This window comes from Theropithecus gelada, chromosome 3 (assembly GCF_003255815.1).
Source record: "Theropithecus gelada isolate Dixy chromosome 3, Tgel_1.0, whole genome shotgun sequence".
In the NCBI taxonomy this organism is placed as follows: Eukaryota; Metazoa; Chordata; class Mammalia; order Primates; family Cercopithecidae; genus Theropithecus; species Theropithecus gelada.
In genome coordinates this window covers 42,748,376-42,772,436 of record NC_037670.1, presented here as the reverse complement: position 1 = coordinate 42,772,436, position 24,061 = coordinate 42,748,376, and the positions used below count along the sequence as shown (strand labels likewise).

The 24,061-nt window shown below is 35.7% G+C and overlaps 1 non-coding gene across 1 annotated transcript; it reads right to left on the bottom strand.

The window, feature by feature from the left end:
• Window positions 1-6,557: 6,557 nt before the first annotated feature.
• LOC112621897 lies at window positions 6,558-6,662 on the bottom strand. The gene has a single exon (XR_003118828.1). It is a non-coding gene; the product is annotated as a U6 spliceosomal RNA (small nuclear RNA).
• Between the last annotated feature and the right edge of the window lie 17,399 nt (window positions 6,663-24,061).

Sequence of the window (24,061 nt, the reverse complement as noted above, 5' to 3'; positions counted from 1 at the left end):
GTGTATAAGGGGCTATGCAAAATGACTTAATGAAGAGTAAAAGAGAAAGACAGTAGAAGCGGAAAATGTATTCCTAATAGCAAATGAAAGCTGTTAAGAAATATTTGCACACAGCAGAATTCATACAACGTCTATGCCCACTAAATTGCAGGCTTTACTCTGTCAGACATGGCTGTATTTGTTACTTAATTTGAGGCAATTGAAAGTTTGCAAAAACAAAAACATTTCCCTTGCATGTCCCACGCTCACTGGGGGGATATGGAAAACCATAAAGCTCAAATGGCACAGCTCAAGCTCTGATCTTTTCTGAAGATGATCTTTTCTCTACCTATTAATCTTTCTTAGAAATATTCACCTGGAGAGGAAAAATGCTTTTTCTTCCATCACAAAAGAGGCAAGCCTTTGAAAACCCGTCTTTGTTCTTCACAATGTGAACTTGTATAATGTACAAAGAAGTCTCTCTGAAGCCCGTAAACAAAAGAACACCTTGCTGTACACAAGTTATCTGTTTAACTAAGAGCCCTTTCTTCTCCTCTGTCCTGATTTAAAGTATTTCAACGTGCCACAGAACTGAGATCTAATCATTGCAACACTTGGCAAAGGAGTCCCACTGAGATTTTAGAAAAAAGCATCATACGATTTTATGTTACGATAGGCTCCAAAAGCACATTGGAAATTGGTTAGAGATTATTTGTTCACTTTTTTCGTTAAAAATATTTAAGAAAATTAGATTTTCAGTGAAAGATATGCACCGCTTTTAGACATAATGTTTATAAGTTATTTGCCAACATAAATATTTTAAAATGAAGTTGTAGAAGGTACATGTGAATCCATGTAGTTCACTTGTACTATTATAGCTGAACCAGAAGCACTGATCAAAAGCAATTGTTTATATCAAAAGTATACTTTTTTTGTTTTCTTTTCAACTGTGGGAAGAAATTTTGACTTGTGGAACAGATAGACTTTTGCTATCATCCTAAGTTGAAAGTTCTAGCCTGCCAAAAATTTTGCCCTGTGTAAACTTTATCCATCCTTGTTTTTGTGTATCTGTAATATTCGTATAATTTATAAAATATATGTAATTTTAGATGACAAAGGAATGATTTACTGATATGTGCTATAAGATGGATAAGACTTGAAAATATTATAAGAGAAAGAGAAGTCAATCACAAAAAGACCACATATTGTATAATTTCCTTTGTACGTAATGTCTAGAATAGCCAAATCAATAAAGACGGAAACTAGATTTGCTGTTGCCTAGGGATAGAGGAGAGGGGAGGAAGTGATTACTGATGGGCATGTGGTTTATTTGCTGGTTGATGAAAATTTTCTAAATTTAAAATGTGACAATCGTTACACAACTCAGTGAACATACTACAAATCACTGAACTGCACACTACACATGGGTGAATTTTATGATATGGGAAGTATCTCTCTGTAAGAATGTTTAAAAATTATGAGTATGGAAAGTGATTTTGGCCAGGTGCAGTGGCTCATGCCTGTAATCTCAACACTCTGGGAAGCTGACACAGAAGGATTGCTTGAGGCCAGGAGTTTGAGGTCAGCTTGAGCAACATAGTGAGATCTCATCTTCATAAGTACATAAAAGATAAAATAAAGTAGCTGGGCATTGTGGTATGTACCTGTAACCATAGCTACTTGGGAGGCTGAGATAGAAGGATCTCTTGAGCCCAGGAGGTTGAGCTGAGGAAAGCTGTGATCACGCCAGTACACTCCAACGTAGGTTACCAAGCAAGACCTTGTCTAAAATAAATAGAAAGAAGATAAAAGTAATCTGAAGTGAATAACCCAAGAAAAAAGTATGCAACATTTATCAAAATGAGATATCTCATTAAACTCTCATCCAAGAAACTGAAATAATTAAAATTGCTTTTGATATTCATATAAAAATGAACATGTACTCATACATAATGAAAATAGTACTCTAACTACAATAAATATGTCACAAAGGAGAAATTCTTTTAGATGATGACTTAGATGATAGAAGCAGAATGAAAAATAGTAGTGACAGAGTAGATAAGAAAGAAACAAAATCTCACGTTTCCTCTGCCCTGCTCTGTGTGTGGAACCACCAAATACAGCTGTGGACTCTTCTCCCACACGTGAAGAGAGAATGAAGCTGCTCATGAGTGGCCTTTAGAATCAAACCAGTGCAGTATACTGCACTGAGAAAAAGCATGTATTTACATATACACACTGAAAGACATACAAACACCCAGATGGACACAGGTTTTTTTTTTTGAGACTAAGTTTCGCTCTTGTTGCCCAGGCTGGAGTGCAATGGCACGATCTCAGCTCACTACAACCTCTGCCTCCCGAGTTCAAGTGATTCTCCTGCCTCAGCCTCCCGAGTAGCTGGGATTATAGGCATGCACCACCATGCCCAGCTAATTTTGTATTTTTACTAGAGACGAGGTTTAACCGTGTTGGTCAGGCTGGTCTCGAACTCATGACCTCAGGTGATCCGCCTACCTTGGCCTCCCAAAGTGCCGGGATTACAGGTGTGAGCCACTGCGCCCAGCCCATTGTTTTGTTTTTGTTTTTGTTTTTGTTTTTGTTTTGCATAGTGTAATGAGTATAATACAATTCCCTAAAACCAACTATTGGACCCAGAGGGATGTATGGAACTCGCCTTTACAACCCCTACTCTGCACACTGGAAAAGTAAGAATGCGTAACAATCCAGGGACATAGAAGGATTATACTTACAAGGTTTCAGTTTGGCCAAAAACAAGGCTTTTGGGGATGTTATTGGCTACAAGTAACTGACCACATGAAGTAAATGGAGTTAGGAACTAGGTGTGCAATGAAGACCAACACACTGGAACATGGGGCATAGACTGGGAGCAACAGAGAACTATAGTGGGAAGAATAGAGTCAATGTAACCTGAGTTCCTATTGAATGTTTGCGATTTAAGAGTTGTTAATCACAGTTTTTAATTGGTTGACTTCTCCAGCAAAAGCAGAAAAATATCTATATCACATTTTTGCTATGAGTACTGCATAAAATTATGTATGTATAGCAGGTACTACAGTGCCTAGTGCTAAGTGGGTACACAGAATATGATTATTTGTTTTGTGAAAAAGCCTTGATATTTCAGAATAGAAGCATAAATACTAGGACTTGAGCTCTACCTGTAAAATTACAGGGAGTGTTAAAGCCTAAATCCTGAGATTAAAGGGAGCCATCCATCACCCAAAGAGACTAGGAAGTGGAATTTAGTTGCAGAAACACAGAAAGTTAGAGTAATAAGTTGTGTGGTACTGACAACAAAGCTATCTTTTTTCAGAGTTGTCTTCTGAGACAGTGGTTCCTTTCATATGCCACAGAGGGTGAGGACTTGGATTTTCCTGAAGATAGAGCTGAGCTTACATTAGAGGGCACTTTTCACACCCAAACCTCCCAGGAGCTGAGCTGTGCAGCAGTCGAAAACCTACTAGCTTGTGGCTGGGCGTGGTGGCTCATGACTGTAATCCTAGCACTTTGGGAGGCTGAAGTGGGAGGATCATGAGGTCAGGAGTTCGAGACCAGCCTGACCAACATGGTGAAACCCCCGTCTTTACTAAAAATACAAAAATTAGCCAGGTGTGGTGGCACACACCTGTAATCCCAGCTACTCGGGAGGCTGAGGCAGGAGAATTTCTTGAAACCAGGAGGCAGAGGTTGCAGTGAGATGAGATCATGCCATTGCACTCCAGCCTGGGCGACAGAGTAAGACTCTGTCTCAAAAAAAGAAAAAGAAAAAGAAAACCTATTTTTAGCTTGCGATCATTACTGGTGGGCTGGTGATGGCTTCTTGAATCAAGAATAAGAATGAATCCATTACCTGGAGTTTGTGACACTGGAAAGACTATGTTCATTTCACTCATTTATTTACCTGCATACTGGATATACACAGGGATTTGGAAGGCATTCTGAGAAGATCAGAATGATTAATGGAAGCAACTCACTGAGTTATGGAGAAAGATTGCAGGAATTTAAAATGTATTGTTTAGTTAAGGATTAGTTGTCTAAAGATATGTTAATAGTCTCCCAGTTGCCTGACAGTTAAAAATAATATGCTGTCCTTCATAAGCAAATTTAAAATTACTCGCCCATCAACAGTAGAACATGTACTTAAAGTTATTTTTCTCAGGGCTGAGAATAGCTTCTAGCAAATTAAAAAAAAAAAGAAATCCTTCCTTCAATTCCTCTTATAAACCATAGAATTCATGTAATGAGGCAGCATGGATAGAAAAAAAAAAGATAAACACTCTAACTTTAATAGAGACTGTCTTTGATCTTTTACCGTTGAAAGTTTTTTGTCCCCCTCACACCAACTAATTCACCAATTCTCTGATTCTCCAACACCAACTAGGTTTCAACAATTCAATTCAATTTCATTCTGACACTATCTACTTAGAGTGTCAGATCAGACATGTTAAAGGGACAAGACTGCCTCCACTTCGGACACTAGTTAGTTTCACCTGTGCTTCTGACTAAATGACTATAAGTTGAGAGTTCCCATGACCCCATCCTCACATTTGATTATTTGCTAAATGGCAACACAGAATTTAAAACAAAAAACAAAAACAACTTTACTTACATTGACCGATTTTTTTATAAATACTACAACTCAGAACAGCCAAAAGAAAGAGACGCACAGGGTAAGATGAGGGAGGAAGGAAATGCGGAGCTTCCGTGCCCTTTCTGGGTGCACACTTCCTTTACTTCGATATATTCACCAACCCAGAAACTCTAAACCCTGTCATTTAGGTTTTCATCAGCCATTGGTGAACAGCTTAATCTACAGATCCTTTCCCATTCCTGGAGGCTGGGGAAAGTGGGGCTTATAGTTAACCAATTCTTGGTCTTTTTGGTGATCAGCTTCTATCCTGAAGGTATGCGCCCACCAAGAGTTTCCTCATTAGGGCATAAAAGTCTCCATCAGCCTTTTCACTCAGAAAATTCCAAGAGTTTTAGAAATTCTGTGCCAGGAAGCAGGGACAAATAACACGTGTTTTTTTCTTTTCTTTTCTTTTCTTTCTTTCTTTTTCTTTTTCTTTTTTTTTTTTTTAGACGGAGTCTTGCCCTGTCGCCCAGGTTGGAGTACAATGGCATGATCTTGGCTCACTGCGACCTCCGCCTCCCGGGTTCAAGTGATTCTCCTGCCCCAGGCTCCCGAGGAGCTGGGATTACAGGCACGTACCACCACGTCCAGCTAATTTTTTGTATCTTTAGTAGAGATGGGGTTTCTCCATGTTGGCCAGACTGGTCTGAAACTCCTGACCTCCTCATGATCTGCCCACTTCAGCCTCCCAAAATGCTGGGATTACAGAAGGGCCAAGTGTTTTCCTATGATACCACAATTGTATACCAACCCACAGAATTAGATGATCACAAACAAGGTGAAATACTAGGCCACCAATTAATATACTTCACAAACACACACACACACACATACACACACACATCCTGTTGTAGCTCCATATCAAATGTTCACGTTTGCCCCATTTCTTACGGTTTCTTACAGTTATATATGGTCATATAGCCAGAATTCTCTATTCCCCACAGACACTTGAACTTTGGCTTATCCCCATACCTGAGGAAGCGCTCAAATACAGAACATACCCTGCTCATTAGGTCATCCCAAGAATCAGCCGACTACCCCAGGTACATTTCCTGTCGTGGTGCCTGTCATGCTATCTACTCACTCCTCATTGTTTGTCTAATTTCCCCTTAGACATTTCTGCAAAGTTCTGCTCACTCCTGTAAAAGAAAAACTTTTTTTCTGTTTGATTTTGCATTTCTTTTCATTTGACACTTCTTTTTTTTTTTTTTTTTTTTTTGAGACGGAGTCTGGCTCTGTCGCCCAGCCTGGAGTGCAGTGGCCGGATCTCAGCTCACTGCAAGCTCCGCCTCCCGGGTTTACGCCATTCTCCTGCCTCAGCCTCCCGAGTAGCTGGGACTACAGGCGCCCGCCACCTCGCCCGGCTAGTTTTTTTGTATTTTTTAGTAGAGACGGGGTTTCACCGTGTTAGCCAGGATGGTCTCGATCTCCTGACCTCGTGATCCGCCCGTCTCGGCCTCCCAAAGTGCTGGGATTACAGGCTTGAGCCACCGCGCCCGGCCCCATTTGACACTTCTTAAAACAAGTGCGAATAATGCTAAAATCACTTCAAATGTCAACATCAGCATCAAGTCTATCAGGACAAAATGAAACTAATAATTAAACAATTATATCCTAGACTTAGGCAATGCAAAATTGGCCATCTGAAGTCTTTTGAATTTATAAAGGTGCTTTTTGTAAGGTGCTTTTTACAAACCGGGTTCTACAGTGAAGGAAAGGTAAAAATACATCATTTAAAAAATAACATTTGGCTACATACCAAGGGAAATTTTCTTAAAATTTCATTACTTCATTTTTATGAGTTCTCATTTACGTAGAATTACATCATTTTATATCATCTGTAGCTCACTTGTATAAGCCAAATCAGACATCATCCGGCCCAATCTCTTCTAAAGAATATACAAATACATAATTTTTATTAGAAAATAAAAATTTGGAATACTTCACAAATTTGCATGCCATTTTTTGCAGGTATATGCTAGCCTTCTCTGTATTATTCCAATTTTAGTTGATTTGCTGTCTAATTGAACACAGAATCTCTTTTTATTATTATTACAAGGATAGTTGAGATTCAGGGGCTACATTGAGAGGACGGCCAGTTCATCACCTCTTTAAAATAAAAATAATTCTTTGCATTACCCCCTAAAAGTCATCTGGATAGGGAAAAATGAATTATGTCATGAAGGTGACATTTTTTACCATTGGAGCTTTGCATGATAAAACAATACGGTGAAAGAGAATGTTGACTTTTATATGGATTTTAGCTGTGTAAATGGATTTAGCAACTTTATTTGAGGAAATAGTTCCATTTACTAAACTAATATCAATAAGTTGATTACTTGAAAATTATATTAATTATATTATTATATAAAATTATAGTATATAAAATTATATAAATAATAATATATATTATTTAATATATATTTAATATATATATTATTTAATATATATAAATAATATATATAATAATATATATATATAAAATTATATAAAATTATATTAATTATATTAATGAAACAAATATATTTTCTGATAATGTTTATTTAATGACAACAGACAATTTTACATGTCTTACAAATGCAAAAACAATGAAAAAATACCTCCGTTTCTTTTTGTGCTATCTTGTTCTTATTATAGTCTTTTCTTCAAAACAATTTTGTCCAGGCAAAAAAGTTAAACTAGATGAAAAATTAAAAGTTAAACTAGATGAAAAATCCAGTGTTATTTTTGGACTTAGTAAAGCCACTGTGCATTGTTTGCACCAAAACAGCAATTGTACATTGATAGCAGAAAACCTGGAATCCTCATTGTAAATGGAAACATAAGTAGAAAAACAATATCATACTAATACATGTGCCTTTGATTCTATTGCAGACTTAAATAGAAAGCATGAACAAGATTCCATTGCATAACTAAATAGTAAGTTGAACAAGATTCCACTGTATAACTACATAAGATGCAGGAACAATGAACAGCAAAAAAAGTTTGTAAACTTTATAAATAATTGATCAGATGTGAGGTGGATCTGCCTGCTACATGGGTCACCCCATTGATTGCCAGGTTGACCTGACCGATCCAGCTGGCTCAGCCAGTGTCCCCTGCCTCCTTCATGGCTCCATGTTGGATGCTCATGGAGGATGAGGATGATGTGCTCATTAAAGGACTGTTCTTCTGTTAAGGGTATAAATGATTAGTTACTAAAATTTATGAATAAAACGAATACACAAAAACTCAATTGAATTGCATAAATATTTCTCATATAACGTGACTAGAAACGTCCTCTCTTCCTAAATGGATTTTATGTCATGTGAAATATTTACATGACATTTACATTCATTTACATTCATAACTCATTTACATTCATAACTTTACTACTGGTTGTACATTCATAACTTTGCTACTGGTTGTAATTTACATTTACATTCATAACTTTACTACTCATTTACATTCATAAGTAAATTTACATTCATAACTTTACTTCTGGTTGTAATTCACATATTACATTCATAACTTTACTACTGGTTATAATTCACGTATTATTGCTAAATCAAGCAGTCATTTAAAAAATATGGTCAGAAACTAATTTAAGAAAGAATATTTGTCTTTTTTATATATTTTTCAAAAGAATATTAGGTATAAATAAGTAAAAACTCACTGAAGTTTCTTAAATGGGTGTTATTTTCAAAGTTAAACTATTCAGATTTATTAGTGATTCTGTCAGTTGTTTATATAAAATCACATTTCTGGTTTCACCTTCATTCTAAATTTTTAACTTACACAAAAGGAGCAGCTCTTCTGAATGTAAAAAATATGCTATTATAAACCATCTGTATTTCTGTTAATGTTGAAAAATATGAGAAAGAGTAAAATAATTTGCATATAGATACAGACACATTTCATTCTCACTTTTAACCTAAATGAACTTATTTTGGTCAGTTAATTCACTGGGAGATATTGTGAGTTGTGTATATCAATCAACTCAAGGAATCTTGCAGAAAAAAAAGGCTCCATCTACCTTTCACTTTGCAGAAACAACTTGAGCTTAGATGGACTCTTTGATTAGAAGATCAAAATGTTTAACGAACATAAATGCATGTTCTGGACGTTGAAATACCTCATATTGCTATAGTATCAGGGTCAGCAATGAACTTGATATAAGTAGTTGTTCTCAAATATAAGTTACTTGGTACTCAAAGGTAATCCACAAGCAAGAACATCAGCAACAGTTGAAAACATATCAAAAATGTAAAATCCTTTATTAAACTTATTAAAAATGCCTCCCCTCCAAACTACTAAACTGGAATCTGCATTTTAACAGGTCCTTTGTATACATATGAAATTTGAGAAACACCAAGGTTATGTGCTTTAACAGCACAGAGGGATGCTTTAAAAGAGACCTTTTTGTATATGGAATTTAACTGATGCGTGTTTTTCCAATCCTGAGACTATATGGGATCTCTGAAGGGATAAAATAAATGAATCTTAAATGTTCACATAATCTGCCAATTTCTTGTCCCATAACTTCTCTAATTTGAGGGAAAATATTATTTCACTCATTTGCTCTTCTTTATTAGTATTTTCTCTCAGGAAACCAAATAAAAAAAGTATAAAAGACATTTCTCATTTTCTGCCATTTTCAAAATATAAGTCAAATCTTGATCCAGGCAACAAAAGACAATTTAATAATTGACAGTCAGTTTAACCAGAGAGAATTTGCCTTTAATGTCAAAAATACAAATCCACCAATTTCTTCAATTGTCAAGAAATTTTTATTAACATTGGCCCACAATGAATTCTTTCATACTTCTTCCTGTTTTCCATTCCCAATGCTATTCCACTGGTTTACACCATAATCATTATCATCCCAATTTCCACAATACTACCTAACTAGTTTCTGAATTTTCACACAATTCTCTCTGATCCATTTTGTATAGTGTAGCCATAGTAAAATTTCTGAAATAGGAAACTGATCATGTTATCCTCTGCTTGAAACTCTTCAAATGTTTTCATTTTTAGGAAAAGGCTCAAACTCTGCAATAGCCTTCAGTAAATACCCCTAGTGATCATAGCTTTGCTCTCCTTCGGTCTAGTCTCTTTGCTTCCATCTCTTGTACTCCGCACTCCACACTCTAGGCATATCAAATTACTGTCACTTTCACAAGCTCACCTTTTCAGATTTGGCATCCTGCTACTTCAATTTAGCTCTTTCCTTATATTATATATAAAATAATATATACCGTATATGTGATGTCCAAAATAACACATAGTTTCTTTTCTCATCCTAAGTGCCACTTCAACTAGGAAGCCCATCATAATAAAATACATCTTGTGTAGATTTCATAGCACCCTACAATTCTCTACCTTCACACATACTGCACTATATTAAAACACCCAATTATTTGTAGAGATTTGTGAAAATATTGTTTACCTAATTTTAGCAGATTACCTCTTAAACCGTCCATTTTATTAAAAACCAGTCTGATTTAGGTGATTATAGAACAACGAATAAAAAGCAGGTAAACTACAATGATAAAAAGTGAACAGGAATTTGTGGCAGGACTAAACACCAAAAGAGAGGAGAATATCAAAATAAAATAGAGGCCTAGTGATGATTATCTGGAGATAGACTTTATGGAGAAAGTTGACTATCTTTTGAGACTTAATGAAATTTCTTTCAGTTTCCTAAGCTATGTCTTACGAAAAACTCAATACCTTTCTCCAAATGCTTTGTGAATTGCCTCTCCCTGCAATTTTTGTTCCCGTGTCTGTTTCCTAGTTCCTTCTTCTGCTGAAAGTTATACATCTCATTTTCGCAACTCTTTTCTCTTAGCTTTCTATCAACCCATTTGTAGAATGTAGCTCTTATCAGTAGATATAGTCCATTTTAGAAATTTGGAAATAACAAATGTGTTTTTCACAGCAGAACTTAAACAAATATTAAATATCTTATGATAATTATTATTATTTTGCAGGAACTTTGTTCTTGATGAAGAATTGTTATAGGTTGGACATGGTGGCTCATGCTTGTAATCTTAACACTTTGGGAGACCAAGGAGAAAGGATCATTTGAGTCCAGGAGTTCAAGACCAGTGTGGATAACATAGGGAGATATCATCTCTACAAAAATAAAAATAAATAAAAAATTAAAAAATTGCATCCTGGTGTGGTGGTGCATGCCCATGGTCCAGGCTACTTAAGAGGCTGAGGTGGAAGGATCACTTGAGGCTGAGAGGTCAAGGTTGCATAAGCTATAATCACACCACTGAATGCCAGACTGAGCCACAGAGAACCTGTCTCAAAAAAAAAAAAAAAAAGAAAAAAGAAAAAAGAAAAAAAAAGGATTTCTATACCAGTTATTTGGTCACCGTGCAAATCTCATGGACTGGAAGATTCACCCATGTTAAAAATGTTCATATTACCCAAAGCATCTACAGATTCAATGCAATCCCTATCCAAATACCGAAGACATTCTTCACAGATGTAGGAAAAAAAATTCTAAAATGTATATGGAACCACAAAAGACCTGCCTAGCCAAAGCTATCCTAAGCAAAAAGAATAAAACTGGAAGAATCACATTACCTGACTTCAAATTATACTACAGAGCTATATAACTGAAAGAGCATGGCACTGGCATAAAAACAAACATACAAACCAATGGAACAGAATAGAGGACCCAGAAACAAATTTGCATATCTACAGTGAATTCATTTTTGACAAAGATGTCAAGAGCATACATTGGAGCAAGAATAGTCACTTCAATAAATGGTGCTGGGAAAAATTCATATGCAGAAGAATGAAACTAGACCCTTATCTCTCATCATATACAAAAATGAATTAAAAATGAATTAAAGACTTAAATCTAAGATGACAAACTATGAAGCTACTAAAAAAAAAAAAAAAAAAAAAAAAAAAAAAAAAAAAAAAAAAAAAAAACTTTGGAGAAACTCTCCAGTACATTGATCTGGGCAAAAATTTCTTGAGCAAATACCTCGTAAGCACAGGCAACCAAAGCAAACATGGACGAAGGGGATCACATCATGTTAAAAAAGCTTCTGCACAGCCAAACATACAATCAACAGAGTGAAGAAACAACCCACAAAAATGGGAGAAAAGATTTGCAAACTACCTGTCTTACAAGAGATTAATAACCAGAATATATAAGGAACTCAAAGAGCTCCATAGGAAAATAATCTAATAACCCAGTCAAAAAATTGGAAAAAAGATTTGAATAGACATTTCTCCAAAAAAGACATACAGATGACAACCAGACATATGAAAAGGTGCCCGACATCATTGATCATCAGAGAAATACAAATTGAAACTGCAATGAGATATCATCTCACCCTTTTTAAAATGGCTTATATCCAAGAGACAGGCAATAACAAATGTTTGTGAGGATGTGAAGAAAAGGAAACCCTTGGACACTCTTGGTGGAAATGTAAATTAGTAAAACCACTATGGAGAACAGTCTGGAGATTCCTCAAAAAACTAAAAATTGAGCTACCATGTGATCCAGTAACCCCTCTGCTGAGTATATACCCAAAAGAAAAGAAATCAGTATATCAAATAGATATCTGCACTCCTGTGTTTGTTGCAGCACTGTTTACAATAGCTAAGATCTAGAAGCAAACTAAGTGTCCATCAACAGATGAATGAATAAAGGAAATGTGGTACATATACACAATGGAGTACTATTCAGCCATAAAAAAGAATGAGATTCAATCATTTGCAACAACATGGATGGAACTGGAGATCAGTATGTTAAGAAAAATAAGCGAGGAACAGAAACACAAACATTGCATGTCCTCGCTTACTTGTGGGATCTAAAAATCAAAACAATTGGACTCATGGACATGAGTTCAAGAGTGAAAGGATAGTTACCAGAGGCTGGGAAGGGTAGTGGTGTACGTGGCTGAGGGAGAGGTAAAGATGGTTAATGGGTACAAAAAAAACAGAAAAAATGAAAAACACCTACTATTTCATAACACAATAGAGTGGCTATAGTCAATTACATGCTTAAAAATAACTTAAGGAGTGTAATTGTGTGGTTTGTAACTCAAAGGATAAATGCTTGAGGGGATGGATACCCCCATTCTAGTTGATGTGCTTATTTCAAATTGCATGCCCATATCAAAACATATCATGTACTCTACAAATATATACATCAACTATGTAACCACAAAATAATAAAAAATAAAAATAACAACGAATAAATACTCAAATGGCTTCACCTAAAAGGAGCATTTGCTTTTAGGGAACACCTATCCCAAAACTGTATCCTAAACTTAGTGATATTAAAATTTTCAAATTTTCTTCCAGCTCAGAAAAACTATCCCCCAGTTTTTCCCCATGGAAATGAAAACATTCATTTGAGAAGGCAAATATCTATACTACTGGTGGCCTTATTTTTGTTCTTGTTCCAATATCATATATGTCGGAGTTACCTAAAAGATTTAGAAATAATCATCAGAATTTAAGCCCCCACAGAAAAGAATTTTGTATCTTCAATACTGCATCCTCATTATCTATAGTAAGGCTAGGCAAAGTATAGTGATATAACAAAAATTATAAAATGAATGAGTGAAAGAACCTTCCTAATCCAACAAATTGTTGGGGTTCTTCATTTGATAACCACTAGGGAGAGTGCAAACAAAATTAACAACAACAACAACAAACCATGAAAGAGCTGGGAAGGTTTCAAATAGGAGAAAAAAAAAAAAACAAGAATATAGGAAAACAATGGAACGTATTACCCATTTTTCCCCTCTCTGAATATGAACTATGTGACAGCAATTGTCTTTGAGGCATTTGAACATAATAAACAGAGGAGAGACTTAGAATATGAGTCCCAAGACTGCCAAGGGTAAAATTTTTAGTCAAAAAGCATATAGGTCTTCAAGCCTAGATCTTTGGAGAAAAGGTCTTGATTTTGGGATACGGATCAGTTATTTTAAATCTATCAAATGTATGTAATATTAATAAATATTTACAAGGTTGCAATATTCTGGATATTTCTGCAAAAAGTTGATTTTGATTTTTTAATGCTAATTAATGCTGAAGGAGTAAATAGGAGGATACCAGATATTTATATTTTGGTAGTCAGGAGCAGGACCAGCTACATAATTTGTGAGGACCAGTTAAAAAATAGAAATGTAGGCTCCTTTATAAAAATTATTGGAAATTTAACAACATCAACAGTAGCACATTAAACCACATATAAGACCCTTTTGCATACCCATAAAGCTGACTGTGGTTGGGAATAATACTAAGTGCAATGAAATATGCTAAAATGGTGATCATCTATGTCTTTGTGACAAAACATTTTTGACACAAAATTATTTACCTAAAAATCTACTTGAATAACAATTTAATGTTATATTATTTTGCCTCAGCATTAACTTCCTTTATTACTGAATTTAACTGTATCTTTCCTCTTTGGAAATGGGAAAATTAGAGACACCATTAGATGATAACATCTTCTGATTAAAAGTTCCTTGATGATCAAAGTAATGAAAAAAAAGATAATTAACATTTATGAACCAATTAGTATGTGCTAGATGCTACAACTACCTAGGCTCATTAATCCTGAAGTAAAAATTTTCCGGTTATCAGCATACATTCATGTGTAATTAATGAAGTAATTAACAAATGTAAGTAACTTGCCAAAGTATCACACAACCAATAGATGACTAATTAAGAATCAATACCGAGATTTGTTTAGTATGAAAAAGGAGAAACTTCTCTAATTCTTCTTAGAGCATTCTAGTTGTCTCTTCTTTTTCTCCTATTCCCCAGGGAAAATGAAGTTATTAATATGATTGATTATATCCCAAGGCATTAACTGTGTAGTAAAAAGCTTAAATTTGTTATTTTCTCTGTTTTCTTTCCCCTTGTGACATACAATTTTTTGATACTTCCTCTCTCTCTTTCTATTTCTCTCTAAATTGTATAAATTCAGATGCTCAGATTTAGATCTATGTAAGTGGGAAACTTCATTTATGTACTAAACTTAAATGTCCTTTTACTGAGCTTTTTATTGCTGCACTGAGTTCTTGCAAAGTGGTTGTCAAAAACCTGTTCTGTTATTGCATTTGGGTTCTCAGGTAGAAAAATGGAATGATGTATAAGGTGGTGTTTATATAGTTTTGCATCTTTATTCATAGCATCCAGCTTCATACTTAACTTCCCTTTACATCCATATAGTGTGTGATACGCACTTACAGTTTTGTTTTTAGGATTAAATAATGTAATGAATCCATAGTGCCTGGCACATCCATTCTACTTGACAAAAGCAACTACAATAATAATGACATATCTATTTCAGGATGGGGAATGAGCCTATGAAAATACATACTTGGAACAATTGAATTAGAAAAAAACTATTGATTTGCAAATTGAATAGGATAAGATTATGAAAGTTAGCTTTGAGAATGTGATAAGAAAGAGAATAAGAGATACATGTGACATTTCAAAGTTTGAACTGTCTGATGATAGTCAATTACATTAGGAAAGCTAGGCCTTTTCAACTAGAAATGATTCGTAGAAGAATTTTATCAACTTGACATTTATGAAAGCTACATTTGATAATATATGACAAAATATGGCAAATACTCTAGTTTCTTGTGTCTCCATAAAAGCTCAAAATGTGACTTTCACTCAATGAATATGTTTCTATGGAAACTAACATAAATAATGTATATATACTATTTTCTAATCATCTAGCTTAGTACAGGACTAGAATTTCAAAGGCTGAAACAAGTAAAATTTATTTAATATCTTAACTGTGTCAAGTAAGAGTTAGAAGACATGGGCCACATTAAAATTCTTCTGAAGAACTCAGTATGTCAGTATTCTATTTGTTGAATAAATGGTGACCTATATATTTTAAAGAAAATATATGTAAGAATTAATTGACATGCTATTGTAAAAGTTTAGGAGTTTTACTTGAATTCTCCTTCAGACAGATGGCTATTTCATTTTAAAAAGACAGAAGACACAGGAGTGCATGTGGTGAGACAAAGTATTTTATTATTTTTCCTCCAAAAAAGTTTTGATTTTAGTTAGGTACTTAGACATGTGCAGTTTGAGATCCAAAGTTCAGCACCATAAATCTTAGAGCAGACCATCTGGAGCTAAAAATATTTAAGAACAGGTGTTATAAATTGTCCATTTATGTTCATATAGGAGCAAGATGGTAGTAGAAAATCTGCTTTCAAGTAGAAGTACATCTTGATGGCCATTTCAGAATAAATTATCTGCCAAATATACTCTTAAATGTATGAAAAAATTTTGTCATGTAGGTGAGGTCGCTTACGAGCATCTGTTTACATTTGGAAAATTTCAAGTTAAGTTTCCATTTTAGAATATTTGTTGCTTGATAGATCATTTTACAGGAAATATTTACCAGGAGATTTTTCTTTAGGTCTCTTTTCTTAGTAACATAAAGCTCTTTTGTCAGAGAATAATTAATATGTCTTCTTACTTATTATGGCAGGGATACCCAACAACCCCTTATTTGCAAATATCTTTATTTTATATACAATCACCTCTTTGCATTCATAGAGGATTGGTTCTAGAACTCCCCGAGGATACAAAAATCAATGGGTACACAAGTCCCTTATATAAATAGTGTAGTATCTGCATATAGCCTTAGGTGTAGTATGTGTATATAGTCTTTAAATCATCCCCACATTACTTATAATACTTAAAACAATGTAAATGATATCCTTGAACAATGTGGCAGGTCAGGAATGCTGACTCCCCATGTAGTCAAAAATCCACATATAGTTTTTGACTCCCCAAAAACTTAACTACTGTTGACTAGAAGCCTTACCAATAACATAAACAATTGCACACATTTTATATGTTATATACATTATATGCTGTATTCTCCCCATAAATTAAGCTAGGAAAAAATAAAATGTTATTAAGAAAATCATAAGAAAAGAAAGTATATTTACTATTCATTAAGTGGAAGTGAATCATCATAAAGGTTTTCATCTTCATATTTTCACATTGGACAGGCTGAGAGGGAGGAGGGAAAGGAGGAGTTGATCTTGCTGTCTCAGGCACGGCAGAGTAGAAGGGGTGGAGGAGGCAGGAGAGGCAGGCAAACTCAGTGTGACTTTACAGAAGTTCATTGTAATTTCTGTCTAACTTTTGTGCATACATTACTAATCCTTTCCCCACTGCTTGCTTTACTTTCAGTGTCTGTGTCACGGAAGGGACCATGTCATAAAAGAAGTCAAAAGCAGTCTTGAATAATCGGAACAATTCTGCTAGATTCTCTAATGTCAGTTTGTTTCCTGGTGCTGCTGCTTCTAATTCTTTTTCCTCATCATCTGGCACTGGCTCAAAAGCACACAACCCATCTCCATCAAGTCATCTGTTAATTCCTCTGGAGAGGTGTCTATTAGCTCTTAAATTTTTTTTAAGATCCATATCTTGAGTCCCTTCTGCCTCCCCCCCCCTTTTTTTTTTTTTTTTTTGCCATATCCAAAATCTCTTTCATGATTTCCTTGATTGGCTTTGTTGTAAATTAGACAGTCACGCCAAACATCTGGACACAGTTTTCCCTAGGAGGAGGACTTTATTATTTTGGATTTAATGACTTTCATGGCTTTTTCTATAACAGCAATGGCATCTTTAATGGTGTAATTCTCCCAGACTTTCATTATGTTTTCTCTGTGAGAGTTCCTTTTTATAGCATTGAGAATCTTTTCCATAAAGTACCATACATAATGAGCCTAAAAATCCTTATGACCTCCTGATCTGGAAGCTGAATTCGAGACTTTGGGAAAAGTAGACCACTTCGAAGGCTTCAGTGATGATCTCACGGGGTTCTGGGTGGCCAGGGACATTGTCTAATATCAAAAGAACTTTAAAAGGTAGTCCCTTACAGGCAAAGTACTTCCGGACTTCAGAGACAAAGCATCAATGAAACCAATCCAGACAAAAACTTTCTTGTCCAAGTCTTCTTGTACAACCAAAAGGCTGGCAGCTGGTATTTATCTTTTCTCTTCAAGACTGGGGAATTAGTATCTTTTTAGATTATGGCAGTTCTGACCATAAACCCAACTGCATTTGCACAAAACAGTAGAGTTAGCCTATCCCTTCCTTCCTTCCTTAAATTCTGCTGCTTGCTTCTCTTCCTTACCAATGAACATCCTTTGTGGCTTTTTTTTTTCCCATAATGCAGCACTTGTGCCTGTATTAAAAGCCTGTTTGAGCAGATATCCTTTGTCCTCAATTATTTTCTTCTTTTGTAATTGTATTTAATTAATTGTATTTAATTTTAATTTTTATAGATTTTTTGTTTCAATAGCTTTTGGGGTAGAAGTGATTTTTTTGTCACATGGATGAATTGTATAGTGGTGAAGTCTGAGATTTTAGTGCGCCTGCTACCCAAATTTCTTAATGGCATCTGGGAATTTGCCTGCTGCCTCTTGGTTGGCAGAAACTACTACTCCTATTATTTTCATATTTTTTAATCCAAATCTCCATTTAACATTATTAAACCATCTTTTGCTGGCATTAAATTTTACAGCTTTAGATCCTTCCCTTTCTTTTGCTTCAAGTTGTCATATAATGACTTCACTTTTTGTCAAATTATATTAAAGTATAGAGGTGTGTCTTTGTGTGTGTGTGTGTGTGTGTGTGTGTGTGTGTGTGTGTGACGGAGTCTCCCTCTGTCGCCCAGGCTGGAGTACAGTGGCGCCCCCTCAGCTCACTGCAACCTCTGCCTCCCGGGTTCAAGTGATTCTTCAGCCTCAGCCTCCCAAGTAGCTGGGACTACAGGCGTGTGTCACCACACCTGTCTAATTTTTTGTAGTTTTAGTAGAGATGAGGTTTCACTGTGTTAGCCAGAATGGTCTCGATCTCCTGACGTCCTGATCCACCCGCCTTGGCCTCCCAAAGTGCTGGGATTACAGGTATGAGCCACTACGCCCGGCCAGGTGTGCTATAGCAATTTGAGCCTCATATAAAAACTACATTTTCAAAACAAGATGAGATAAGAGGATACTTTGCAAAAAGTGCAAGGTTTTCACATCTGTTGGGATAACTGCAGCAAGGGCTTCATAAATTTTCTTTTCTTTTTTTTTTTTAATTCCAATGGTCCTTACACTAGATTAATTTATCTTGAAATAGTGGGCAACTGCAGCCGCAGACTTCAACATACAGCACATATCAAACAAAGTGATGTTTTCTTGTAATGTCATGACTTTTCTATGATTCTCGGGACCACTTCGAGCATCACTAATGGCATTTTGTATGAGTCTCATGCTGTTATTCAAGGTTCACCGTCTTGCACTAAACATGATGAAAATATGTGAGAACTCTAGGAGATCACTTTTTATTGCAGTACACAATTTACTGGAGAGATGAACTGCTCACATGGAGATTATTAACATTTCATGGCTTTTTTTTTTTTTATTTTATTTTTTTGAGCTGAAGTCTTGCTCTGTCACCAGGCTGGAGTGCAGTGGTGCGATCTCGGCTCACTGCAACCTCTGCATCCCAGGTTCAAGCGATTCTTCCGCCTCAGCCTGCTGAGTAGCTGGGACTACATGCAGGTACCACCACGCCCATCTAATTTTTGTATTTTTAGCAGAGATGAGGTTTCACCATGTTGGCCAGGATAGTCTTGATCTCTTGACCTCATGATCTGCCTGCCTCGGCCTTCCAAAGTGCTGGGATTACAGGTATGAGCACCGTGCCCGGCCTCATTGCATGACTTTTAAGCTGATATTGGCAACACTTGAGTTCACCACAACAGCAACAGGAAGTGGCTACCAAATTATTATAGTAGTATAATATGTACTACAGTTAATTTTATGCAGTTGTAATTTAATAGTGCATCTTAACATTTGTTTACATTTATCTCAACTGTGAATGGTACCATGTAGATCTGTGTTGATATGTGTAATATTTTATCAACTTTAACTTGTTATCATAAAACTGTATATTTTGTGGTAGTAAATGATAAAACAAGTATCTACATTGATTTTACACACTCATGACATACCTAACTTTTTCTTACTTTTTTCTGTATTTCTAGGCTATGCAGTTCATCTGAGTTTTTTTTTCAAACTGTGGCAAATCTAAAAAAAAATTCCAGTATATATATTGAAAGAAGTTTTCACAGAAGTAAACTTACACAGTTCAAACGTGTGATTATTCAAGGATCAGCTGTCATTGCTATACTGTATGGTTTAGGAAACAACAGCTTTAAAAGACTATACAATATTCTGTGCAGACACAACCATTTTTTGAGTATTTCTGATCCACAGTTGGTTGAATTTAGAGATGTGGAATCCGTTGATATGGATGGATGATTGTACTTCCTTTTCCTTTCTACCTCAAGGAAGAATTTGTATATATTTTGTTGGGAAACTTTTTATCATCTTAATACATAGAAAGACTTTGGAGCCGGGCGTGGTGGCTCATGCCTGTAATCCCAGCACTTTGGGAGACCGAGGCGGGTAGATCACAAAGTCAAGAGATCGAGACCATCCTGACCAACATGGTGAAACCCAGTCTCTACTAAAAATACAAAAATTAGCTGGGCGTGGTGGTGCGCACCTATACTCCCAGCTACTTCAGAGACTGAGGCAGGAGAATTGCTTGAACCTGGGAGGCGGAGGTTTCAGTGAGCTGAGATCGTACCACTGCACTCCAGCCTGGCAACAGAGCAAGACTCCGTCTCAAAAAAAAAAAAGACTTTGGTTGGCAGAATTGTTTTATTTCCTCAACAACACCATTGTCCACATAAGGTAGACAAGCCAATCTATGGTATGTGCAAGTCAGCTAACATCCAGTGAATGCAGAGCTTGGGAAAAAGAAATGCTGGTCTTGTTTTATCCTGGAATCTTATTGCTCCAAAATTCTGCTACATTATTCTATTGCCCAAAGTCTAATTACAAAAATTATTATATTTTTTTTTATTTCTATGCACAAATTGGAGTTTTGTCTTTTGAAATCAAAGACTTCACACTAATTTTCTAGTTAAATAGGTACTGTGCCCTCCTATACGAAAAGCACCATGCTAGGTGTTGAGGTTTGAATTTACAAAGACAAATAAAACTTAGAATTATCCATGAAGAATTTGAAGCCAGATATGAAAAGAAGAAAACTCTAAAATTGAGTATGAAAACATCCAAAGTTCAGGAATATAAGAATTGCTACTGAAACAGAGAGAAATTATATAAATATAATTTCCTGAGGGTTTCCTGAGCCAGGGAATTATGTGCCATTCTTCTTGTTCTTCACTTTCTAAACCCAATCTTTTTAACAGGTTTTGTCCATTCTATGTCTTCAACCCTTTGGACTTTTCTTTATTTCATTTTCTTTCCTTTTTTAGCATGTGTATTGTGTATATTTTGCATATAAGTAATTGTAATTGTATTGTACTATTCTTAAATAGTATTTAAGAGCATGACCTCGAGAATCCCTAGTGCACAAATCACACGTCTACCACTTAGATGTTTTATTTGGGGTGAGTCATTTAAACGTTCTGCTTTTTGGTTTCCACATTGGTTAAATACGGCTGAAAACAATACTTACTTCAAAAAGTTAGATCTAAATAAGGTGCATTATTTCAGCATCCAGCAAAATAGCTGGTATACAGTAAGAGCTCAATTAATGTTACTTGTTTTGTGTTATTGCCACAGTTTGTTACTTGTTTCATATTCTCAGATTCCAACCTCATTCATCCATCACCGATCATCTGGACTTATTTGAATAAAATATACATACGATCATTTCATTTACCTACCTATGGCTCATCAGGAACTCCCATTTGCCTTCAAGATGAACTCATTTTTTTTTTTTTTGAGAGCATGATAGGTCTTTTATCATCAGTACAGTGTTATAAATCAGGAAATCACAATATATAGCGTACATTACTGTTCTTTTATGTGCTTATTTTGCAAAATCAAGCTCTACTATTGAAATTTGGTAATATATGTATTAACATTATATAACTCTGTGTGGAGGGAGAATATGGCATATTGGAAAAATAAAGTCTGCACTGAAAATGTGGTGTCCTGGATTGGTATTCTTGGCATACAACTGACTGCCTACGACACTTTAAGCTTCTTAATTTATCTGATTACTGTTTTCCTCAGTTGACCTTCAAGTGAAAACGGCTTAAGTTCCTTCCAGCTTTAGAATCCCCAAATCCTAATATTACTAGATGTTAGGGGTTGTATTGTGTCACTTCCAAAATTTATATGTTGAAGTCCTAACCTCCAGTACCTCAGAATGTGACTATATTTGAAGGTAGGGCCTTTTAAGAGGTGATTAAGGCCAGGTGCCGTGGCTCATGCTTGTAAACCCAGCACTTCAGGAGGCTGAGGCGGGTGGATCACTTGAGTCCAGGAGTTCGAGATCAACCTGGCCAAGGTGGTGAAACTCTGTCTCTACTTAAAATACCAAAATTTGCCAGCTGTGGTGGCAGGTGCCTGTAATCCCAGCTATTTGGGAGGCTGAGGCAGGAAAATTGCTTGAATCCATGAGGTGGAAGTTGCAGTGAGCCAGGATGGCATCACTGCATTCCAGCCTGGGCAATGAGTGAGACTCCAACTTTAAAAAAAAAAAAAAAAATGGTGATTAAGTTAAAATGAGACCATTAAGATGCAGCCTAATGCAATTTTACTGGTATGCTTCTGAGAAAAGAACATTTGGACACACAGGACACCAGTGAGATACATACACATACAAAAATACCATGTAAAGACACAGCAAAAATGCAGTCATCTGAAAGCCAAGCAGTGGGTCCTCAGAACAAATCAAACTTGGTGACACTTTGATCTTGGATGTCTAGCCTTTCGAACTGGGAAGATTATTCTGGTTGGCTCAATCTAATTACAGGCATGCCTTGGAAGTATTGGATACCTCGGAAGTATTGGGGGTTGGGCTCCAGACCACTGTAATAAAATGAACAATGGAAGTAACACATACATTTTGGTTTTCCAGTGCATAAAATGTATGTTTGCACTATACTGAAGTCTATGAAATGTGCAATAGCATTATGTTTAAAAATGTACATACCTTAATTTAAAAATATTTTATTTCTAAAATGTGCTAACAATTACCTGACGCAGAGACACAAAGTGAGCCCATGCTGTTGGAAAAATAGTACTGATACACTTGTTCCATGCAGAGTTCCCACAAACTTTCAATCTGAAAAAAATGCAGTATCTGTGAAGTTCAATAAAGCAAAGAGCAATAAAACCAGATACACCTGTACATGAGAACCAAAAGCAGAGAATCTGTCCTGGTGAGGTCAGAGAGAGAATACAAGAAGGAGGAAGAAAAGAAAGGAGACAGAGAAGGGAAGAAGGAGAAAGAGAAGAAAGGAGATTTGAAGAATGAGAGGTCTCGACGACTTATTTACTGACTTTGAAGATGAAGGAAAGTAGCCATGAACCAAGGGACATAAGCAGCCTCTGGAAGTCAGAAACAGTCCTCAGCTGATGGTGAGCAAGGACAAACTGATCTCAGACCTGCAACCACAAGAAACTCAATTTTGCCACCAACCCACTAAGGAGAAATGAATTCTTCCCTAGTTACCCCAGAAAGGGATGCGGCCTTACCTACACCTTGGTTTTAGTCTGATGAGAACTATGTCAAACTTCTGACCTACAGAACTGTAAGGAAATAAACTTGCATTGACTTAAGCTGCTGAATTTGTGGTAAATTTGTTACAACAGCAATAGAAAACCCATCAAATGCTCTACTTAATCCAAAATCTTCAGAACAGGGATGCAGTAGATTTATTGCATGGGCATATCGTGAAAGCTACGAGCTTCCTTTAGTTTTTGCGTTTTCAAATACAAACCTCAACTGGCATCTTTTACAAACTACTCCATGCGCTTGTCATTTAGCCTCCACGAGTAGGCTATAATTCACCATTATCTTGTTGACAAGGCTATGATTCGTTTCACACATCATTGTTCATTAAAATAATGTGTACCTGTGCCTTAGTTCCCTCCCACTTCAAAGCCCGACTGCTAACACATTTATGGTCAATTAATTTTAGTGGATGAAGAGCCACTAAATTTAGTGGATAAAAACTTACAGGTTTTCCACTTTTGTAATTAGTTTATTTTATGAAATTTAGTGCCTATAAACAAATTACAATACAGTGTTCTTAAGACTGTCTTTTCTAAAATTTTCTTATAACAGTATTTAGCCTTATGTGAAGAAGGCATTTAATTATGTTTAAAGATTAAAATTATGTTTCTTTAAAAGTTACTTATTTTAAAACCATGATTACTTTCTTTTCTCTATTCAATTTTAAATACAAAGTACCCATGTTATATGTTGAATTGAATTCTTTCTGCTTTCCATTGTTTTCCAAGTATATTTCAATATTGAAGAGGAAAAACTTTCTGAAAGTTATGTAAAAAATATTTTTTTCTAGAAAAA